Source organism: Bos mutus, chromosome X, assembly GCF_027580195.1.
Source record: "Bos mutus isolate GX-2022 chromosome X, NWIPB_WYAK_1.1, whole genome shotgun sequence".
In the NCBI taxonomy this organism is placed as follows: domain Eukaryota; kingdom Metazoa; phylum Chordata; class Mammalia; order Artiodactyla; family Bovidae; genus Bos; species Bos mutus.
The window spans coordinates 38,018,587-38,028,551 of NC_091646.1; positions in this window are offsets into that span (position 1 = coordinate 38,018,587).

Sequence of the window (9,965 nt, forward strand, 5' to 3'; positions counted from 1 at the left end):
GGCTTGCATAACTCAATGAAGCTATGAGCCATGCTGTGCAGGGCCACCCAAGACAGCGGGGTCATAGCGGAGAGTTCAGACAAAACGTGGTCTACTGGAGGAAGGAATGACAAACAACCAGAGATCAAATTGTCAGCATTCGTTGGATCATAGAGAAAGCAAGAAAGTTCCAGAAAAAAAACAGTTTTATAGTCTTCCTGGTGGCTCAGATGGTAAAGAGACTGCCTGCAATGTGGGAGAACTGAGTTCAATCCCTGGGTTGGGAAGATCCCCTAGAGCAGACATAACAACCCACTCAAGTATGCTTGCCTGGAAAATCCCATGAACAGAGGAGCCTGGTAAGCTACAGTCCATAGTGTAGCAAACACTTGGACCTAACTGAGAGACTTCACTTTCCTTGACTATGCAAAAACCTTTGACTGTAGATCACAACAAACTTTGGAAAATTCTTAATGAGATTTTCCAAAATCACTTTAAAGAGATCTTAAAGACCAGACCATCTTACCTGTTTTCTGAGAAACCTGCATGTGGGTTAAGAAGCAACATTTAGATCCAACCATGAAGAAATGGACTGGTTCAAAATTGGGAAAAGAGTACACCAAGGCTGTATATTGTCAACCTGCTTATTTAATTTCTATGCAGAGCACATCATGTGAAATGCCCGGCTGGATGAATCACAAGCTGCAATCAAGATTGCCGGGAGAAATAACAACCTCAGATATGCAGATGATACTGCTCTAGTGGCAGAAAGTGAAGAGAAACTAAAAAGCTTCTTGATGAGGTAAGAAGAGAGTGAAAAACCGGCTTAAAGCTCAACATTCAATAAACTAAGATCATGGCATCCGGTCCCATCACTTCATGGCAAATAGAAGGGGAAAAAGTGAAACAGTGACAGATTTTATTTTCTTGGTCTCCAAAATCACTGCAAATGGTGACTGCAGCCATGAAATTAAAAGGCACTTGCTCCTTGGAAGGAAAGCTATGACAAACTTAGGCAGCATAATAAAAAGCAGAGACATCACTTTCCAACAAAGGTCCATATAGTCAAAGCTACGGTTTTTTCAGTAGTCAATTACTGATGTGAGATCTGGACAATAAAAAAGGCTGAGAGCTGAAGAATTGATGCTTTTGAGTTGTGGTGCTGGAGCAGACTCTTGAGAGTCCCTTGGACTGCAAGGAGATCAAACCAGGCAATCCTAAAGGAAATAAACCCCGAATATTCATTGGAAGGGCTGATGCTGCAGCTGCAGTTCTAATAGTTTGGCTACCTGATGTAAAGAGTCGACTCATTAGAAAAGACCCATTAGAAAAGACTCATTAGTTGCTGGGAAAGATTGAAGACAAAAGGGGAAGAGGGCAGCAGAAAATGAGATGGTTGGATGGCATCACCAACTCAATGGACATGAATTTGAGCAAATTCTGAGAGATAGTAAAGGACAGGGAAGCCTGATACATTGTAGTCCATGGAGTTGCAAGGAGTCAGACACGACTTAATGACTGAACAACAGACAAAAACATATAGATAAAAAAGGTGAATCGAATATGAGCAAGGTTTTTACTCAGAAAAATGTGAATACAATTTTTGACTGTGTATATATAGCTGCCAAGGACAGATCAAAAGAGGATTCAAGTTATACGCTATGGAAAATATACACAATATTTGTCAATAGCTAAAAAAGTCTATCATATTGATATTCTGATTATTTCCAAAATTTTCTCTGAGCTATTCTAACCACTTGATAATGTGTTCCACCTTGGATTCCTTGAAATTTCAATGTACTGTAATATATTATTTTGTCTAAAATGAGCAAATTAATTCCAAAGAAATAAAAATGGAATGCCCCATTTGAAAAAGAAAACAATGAGTCACATTTGATGTGAAAGTGTTTTAAAAGAGAAGTCATTGCTTCATATGCTTTATTTTATTTCTAAATGCAACAGAAATGACTTAATTTTAATCATTTCAAACTTTTGATTCAAATGATATTCAACCTTGGGACAATAATTTCTGAATCCATCATTAACTATTCTGAAAAAGATATTAAGTTCTTCTGCTGCTTTTAGAATTTCTAAAAAGTCGGTGTTAAAAATTAGTCATAAACACCTATTTACTAATCATCCTTTTGATGAAATTATTATTTCTTTATTATATACATAGTAAAAAAAAAAACTACTTGTTGAGTATTTATTATATGCCAAGTATTGTGCAAATTGTTTTGTATGTATTATCTTTTTTAAGTGTGTGTAACTTGCTCAGGGTCACTTACTTAGAAGGTGACAGACACAGGTTTTGAACTGCATTTTTTGTAACTTCAAAGTAAATATCCTGCTATATAAACAAATATAGTATATGTCAGTTGATGGTAAATATCATCTTTATTTTTCAGAAATGGCAAGTTGGTATGTATTTTTCTGACATCACTAACTGGGAAATTTAAGACTGACAATGTTTCATGATGAACTTTTAAAGAAAAATATAAAGATACATAGAGAAATTGCTTTATCAAAAGGATGAAGGATCAATACATTAGAAAGAAAGAGAATAAAATTTGAAAGGTGATGTAAAAAACTTATATCAATGAAGACTAAACACATTTGACAATTTCTGCAGCACTTTACAGTCTTGCCCCTAGCTACTGTCAAATGACCTCATAGTACAGTCAGATAAAAATCGTCTTTCTGTTACACAGCCCCTTTACTGACTGACTAGAAATATTAATAAAGATGAACTGCATATTCATATATCAAAAATAATATGCTAAAATGCTACCATTTGAACTAGAAAGGATTAAAAGCTGGAAAAAAGACATTCGAGTTGATGTCCACTGAACAAATTCAGAAGCACAAGGGAGAAAATTTAATGGTAATATAAGAGAAGCTTAGTGGAGCAGAGTCTCTGGTGTATTTAAACTTTCCACCCTCTAATTTGTTAGAGCATGTATGTCTCTTGATGTGAAACTAGTGGAAAGCTAAATTGTCTCAAAATTGTATTATCATCCCTAACCCAGGAAAATTAAATTAAAATATAAGTAGATAAAGGAGAAGAACTACAACTTTCTGACTTTTATTTTAAATTCTCCATCTTCTTTTACACAACTTTTTGTTAGAATTATTCTAAATATCATTGAGTTGAATTAGAGGTTCATTGAAAATGCCTCTTGTTTATGTTTTTGCTTGCACTGATCCTGTTGTTAAGTTGTTTCCTTGAATCAGAATATTCTCCTCTTCAACTTTTCAAAATTCTACCATCTTTCAAGATGTATCACAACTGTCATTTCTCTCAGGAAGCCTCTTTTGAACTTTTCCAATTGAATGTGACTTTCTTTTTATTCCTATAACTTTTTAAAAATTTTTATTTTATTTTTAAACTTTACATAATTGTATTGGTTTTGCCAACTTTTCTAGTGCTAAGAGCTTTGGGAATGAAACCACATGAGACGTGAGGAGGTGGGTTTCGAGCTGTTAAATCAACTAATATGTCCGTTTTGTAACGTCCCAGGGATTTTTTTTTTTTTTTAACTTTCAGTTAAGTTCAGTTCAGTCACTCAGTCGTGTCCAACTCTTTGTGACCCCATGAATCGCAGCACGCCAGGCCTCCCTGTCCATCACCAACTCCCGGAGTTCACTCAGACTCACGTCCATCGAGTCAGCGATGCCATCCAGCCATCTCATCCTCTGTCGTCCCCTTCTCCTCCTGCCCCCAAACCCTCCCAGCATCAGAGTCTTTTCCAATGAGTCACCTCGTCACATGAGGTGACCAAAGTACTGGAGTTTCAACTTCAGCATCATTCCCTCGAAAGAAATCCAAGGGCTGATCTCCTTCAGAATGGACTGGTTGGATGTCCTTGCAGTCCAAGGGACTCTCAAGAGTCTTCTCCAACACCACAGTTCAAAAGCATCAATTCTTCAGCATTCAGCCTTCTTCACAGTCCAACTCTCACATCCATACATGACCACAGGTAAAACCATAGCCTTGACTAGACGGACCTTTGTTGGCAAAGTAATGTCTCTGCTTTTGAATATGCTATCTAGATTGGTCAAAACTTTCCTTCCAAGGAGTAAGCATCTTTTAATTTCATGACTGCAATCACCATCTGCACTGATTTTAGAGCCCCCAGAAATAAAGTCTGACACTGTTTCCCCATCTATTTCCCATGAAGTGATGGGACCGGATGCCATGATCTTAGTTTTCTGAATGTTGAGCTTTAAGCCAACTTTTTCACTCCCACTTTCACTTTCATCAAGAGGCTTTTTAGTTCCTCTTCACTTTCTGCCAATAAGGGTGGTGTCATCTGCATATCTGAGGTTATTGATATTTCTCCTGGCAATCTTGATTCCAGCTTGTGCTTCTTCCAGTCCAGCATTTCTCATGATGTACTCTGCATATAAGTTAAATAAGCAGGGTGACAATATACAGCCTTGACGTACTCCTTTTCCTATTTGGAACCAGTCTGTTGTTTCACGTTCATTTCTAAATGTTGCTTCCTGACCTGCATACAAATTTCTCAAGAGGCAGGTCAGGTGGTCTGGTATTTCCATCTCTTTCAGAATTTTCCACAGTTTATTGTGATCCAACAGTCAAAGGCTTTGACCTAGTCAATAAAGCAGAAATAGATGTTTTTCTGGAACTCTCTTGCTTTTTCCATGATCCACTTGATGTTGGCAATTTGGTGTTTGGTTGTTCTGCCTTTTCTAAAACCAGCTTGAACATCAGGAAGTTCACGGTTCACATATTGCTGAAGCCTGGCTTGGAGAATTTTGAGTATTACTTTACTAGCATGTGAGATGAGTGCAATTGTGTGGTAGTTTGAGCATTCTTTGGCATTGCCTTTCTTTGGGATTGGAAGGAAAACTGACCTTTTCCAGTCCTGTGGCCACTGCTGAGTGTTCTAAATTTGCTGGCATATTGAGTGCAGCATCATCTTTCAGGATTTGAAATAGCTCAACTGGAATTCCATCACCTCCACTAGCTTTGTTTGTAGTGATGCTTTCTAAGGCCCACTTGACTTCACATTCCAGGATGTCTGGCTCTAGATGAGTGATCACACCATTGTGATTATCTGAGCCATGAAAATTTTTTTGTACAGTTCTTCTGTGTATTCTTGCCACCTCTTCTTAATATCTTCTGCTTCTGTTAGGTCCAAACCATTTCTTTCCTTTATCGAGCCCATCTTTGCATGAAATGTTCCCTTGGTATCTCTAATTTCCTTGAAGAGATCTCTAGTCTTTCCAATTCTGTGGTTTTCCTCTATTTCTTTGCATTGATCGCTGAGGAAGGCTTTCTTATCTCTTCTTGGTATTCTTTGGAACTCTGCATTTAGATGTTTATATCTTTCATTTTCTCCTTTGCTTTTCACTTCTCTTCTTTTCACAGCTATTTGTAAGGCCTCCCCAGACAGCCATTTTGCTTTTTTGCATTTATTTTCCATGGGGATGGTCTTGATCCCTTTCTCCTGTACAATGTCATGAACCTCATTCCATAGTTCATCAGGCACTCTTAGAGAGATCTATCAGATCTAGGCCCTTAAATCTATTTCTCACTTCCACTGTATAATTATAAGGGATTTGATTTATGTCATACCTGACTGGTCTAGTGGTTTTCCCTACTTTCTTTAATTTAAGTCTGAATTTGGTAATAAGGAGTTCATGATCTGAGCCACAGTCAGCTCCTGGTCTTATTTTTGTTGACTGTATAGAGCTTCTCCATCTTTGGCTTCAACAAATATAATCAATCTGATCTCGATGTTGACCATCTGGTGATGTCCATGTATAGAGTCTTCTCTTGTGTTGTTGGAAGAGGGTGTTTGCTATGACCAGTGCACTGTCTTGGCAAAACTCTATTAGTCTTTGCCCTGCTTCAATCCATATTCCAAGGCCAAATTTGCCTGTTACTCCAGGTGTTTCTTGACTTCCTACTTTTTCATTCCAGTCCCCTATAATGAAAAATACATCTTTTTTGGGTGTTAGTTCTAAAAGGTATTGTAGGTCTTCATAGAACCATTCAACTTCAGCTTCTTCAGCATTACTGGTTAGGGCATAGACTTGGATTACTGTGATGTTGAATGGTTTGCCTTGGAAATGAACAGAGATCATTCTGTCGTTATTGAAATTGCATCCAAGTACTGCCTTTCGGACTCTTTTGTTGACCATGATGGCTACTCCATTTCTTCTGAGGGATTCCTGCCCGCAGTAGTAGATATAATGGTCCTCTGAGTTAAATTCACCCATTCCAGTCCATTTTAGTTCACTGAGTCCTAGAATGTCGACATTCACTCTTGCCGCCTCTTGTTTGACCACTTCCAATTTGCCTTGATTCATGGACCTGACATTCCACATTCCTATGCAACATTGCTCTTTACAGCATCGGACCTTGCTTCTATCACCAGTCACATCCACAGCTGGGTATTGTTTTTGCTTTGCCTCAATCCCTTCATTCTTTCTGGAGTTATTTCTCCACTGATGTCCAGTAGCATATTGGGCACCTACTGACCTGGGGAGTTCCTCTTTCAGTATCCTATCATTTTGCCTTTTCATACTGTTCATGGGGTTCTCAAGGCAAGAATACTGAAGTCGTTTGCCATTCCCTTCTCCAGTGGACCACATTCTGTCAGATCCCTCCAGCATGACCTGCCCGTCTTGGGTTGCCCCACAGGCATGGCTTAGTTTCATTGAGTTAGACAAGGCTGTGGTCCTAGTGTGATTAGACTGACTAGTTTTCTGTGAGTATGGTTTCATTGTGTCTGCTCTCTGATGCCCTCATGCAACACCTACCATCTTACTTGGGTTTGTCTTACCTTGGGCATGGGGTATCTCTTCACAGCTGCTCCAGCAAAGCACATCTGCTGCTCCTTACCTTGGACGAGGAGTATCTCCTCACCTCCACCCTTCCTGACCTTCAACATGGGCTAGCTCCTCTAGGCCCTCTTGCGCCCATGCAGCTACCGCTCCTTGGATGTGGGGTTGCTCCTCCCGGCTGCCGCCCCTGGCCTCGGGCATGGGGTAGCTCCTTTGGCCGCCACCCCTGGCCTCAGGCATGGTGGCGTGAGGTAGCTCCTCTTGGCCGCTGCCCTTGATCTCGGACTTGGGTAGCTCTTCTCAGCTGTTTCTGCGCTGTTGCAGCCTGGCACTCTAGGCCGCCACCCCTGACCTCGGACGTGGGGTAACTCCTCTTGGCCACCGCCCTTTGGGCATGGGGTCCTCCCAGCTTCTGCCCCTGAACTCAGATGTGGGGTAGCTCCTCTCGGCCATGCTTAGTGCGGCTTTAACTTTAGACAATGATATTATTAGAACTAATGCAGATATTGTGGAAATGAGATCAAACTGCTTCTATAGGTTTTCTCTGGGCTTCTGCTAACAACTAGCCATCACACTCATATTCGTTACAGCATTCTATGACAAAGGCCCATATAGTCAAAACTATGGTTTTTCCAGTAGTCATGTATGGATGTGAGAGTGGTCCATAAAAAAGGCTAAGCATCAAAGAATTTATGCTTTCAATTGTGATGATGGAGAAGACTCTTGAGAGTTCCTTCCACAGCAAGGAGATCAAACTAGTCAATCCTAAAGGAAATCAACCCTGAGCATTCATTGGAAAGACTGATGCTGATGCTGAAGCTCTAATACTTTGACCACCTGATATTAAGGGGCAACTCATTGGTGAAGATCCTACTCATTAGTAAAGACCCTGATGCTGGGAACGATTGAGGGTAGGAGAAAAAGAGGGTGACAGAGGATGAGATGATTGGATGGCATCACTGACTCAATAGGCATGAGTTTGAACAAACTCTGGGAGATGGTGAAGGACAAGGAAGCATGGCATGCTGCAGTCCATGGTGTGGCAAAGAGTTGGACACAACTTAGTGACAGAACAACAACAACCAGGATTAACTTCATCTGTAGACAGGTTTTTTTTTTTTTTTGGTTTGTTTGTTTGTTTTAGAAAGTGGAGTTTGAATACTATGGCAGAGACTGCTAGCTCTCTCCTAACATCTATTTTCCCCTTCTTTATTTTAGTTATAGACAGTCCCTTAAGTTTCAGCAGTATACATACTGTTTATCTAGAGATTACATTTCTAAGCTTCCTTTGCATGTTGGTATGGTTATGTGAGTACATTTTCATCAGGGTTATTGAGCCAAAATGTTATTTTCAACTATTATATCGCTCAGACATGTCCAAGTCTTTTCAACCCCATGGACTGTAGCCCACCAGGCTCCTCTGTCCATGGGATTTCTCAGCCAAGAATATGGAAGTGGGTTGGCATTTTTACTCTAGGGGATCTTCCTGACTCAGAGATTGAACCTGGATCTCATGCGTCTTCTGCATTGGCACAAAGATATTTTTTATCACTATGTCACCAGGGTATAGATCCTAACTAATACAAAGTTCATTAGGATTATCTTGCTCCATTTCATCTCTATTGAGTAAGAATCTCCAGAAATGGATTAGAATCATTTTAAGGAGTTTTCTAGACAGCCTTAAAATGTTCTAAGTTTGAGAACCACTAGCATAGATGGAATTGAAGTCAGACAGTTATGAGTTTAAAACATAGCTTTGTTGGTTAAGTGTTGTATCCATAGCTACTCCTCTCTCACAGGTCCCTGTCAACCCTTTGCTTTTAACATTCCTTATTCTGGTCCTCTGTTATGTTAGTACATCCCCTAAAAAGTAATTATCAGTCACATGGCTGTTTGATTGTTTAACCTTTTGTGATCCTGGGTAACGGAAACCTCCTCAGTGAATGCTTTTATCCATGTGCCCCATAATATACAGGTACAAGTTTCTAGTTGGATGCCCTTAAACTCATTTTTGCTTGCCTTTTCTGTCCTGACACGGCAGCCAGACTCTTTTGCAGCCTCACATCCTAAGAAAAGGTAATGTTTTTCAAAATGTACAAAGACTATCTGTGCTTCCTCTGGAGCTTGCAAAAAGTGTTGATTCCTTGTTTCACAAAAGATACTTAAATGCAAAATTTTGAGATGTAGCCCAGGAATCTGAATTTTAACTAGTTTCCTCAGCTAAAGGTTTCCCCAGGCTAAAGGTTTAACTCGTCTAACTGTACTAATGCTCAGAGAAACACTGACAAATGTTGCAGTAAACAGATTCCCCACTGTTATTAGGGTATATATAGAAACATACTCAACTTATTCTGTATACTACAACCCTGGAACTCAGCATAGTAAATCAAGATAGGCAGAGAGTTTCAAAGCTGTGTCTGCCTTAGAAATTATGTGTATATTATCCTTAGCTTTAGAGTCTTGGTACCACTTCGTATGAGCATTTCTAATGATCAAATTGCATATATATATATATGTATATAAAATATACATACACACACACACACACACACACACAACTTGGTGTATATACATATACAGAGACAGAGAGAAAAGCATCTGATTAAATACCTGTAGTGTGTGTTGAAAGAATATTTTCAAATAACATCTTGAACAGCATCCAGAGTTAATAGGTTTCCAGTGTAGAATTCTATTTTCTGAAAATAATGGAACTTTGTACTGCATCTCAAAAGCTTTTCTCAGTCAAAAAGAGTGAATAATTGTTCAGTTCAGTTCAGTTCAGTCGCTCAGTCGTGTCTGACTCCTTCTGACCCCACGAATTGCAGCATGCCAGTCCTCCCTGTCCATCACCATCTCCCGGAGTTCACTCAAACTCATGTCCATCGAGTCAGTGATGCCATCCAGCCATCTCATCCTCTGTCGTCCCCTTCTCCTCCTGCTCACAGTCCCTCCCAGCATCAGAGTCTTTTTCAGTCCATCAACTCTTTGCATGAAGAGACCAAAGTATTGGAGTCTCAGCTTTAGCATCATTCCTCCCAAAGAATACCCAGGACTGATCTCCTTTAGAATGGACTGGTTATATCTCCTTGCAGTCCAAGGAACTCTCAAGAGTCTTCTCCAACACCACAGTTCAAAACCATCAATTCTTCATCTTTCTTCACAGTCCAATT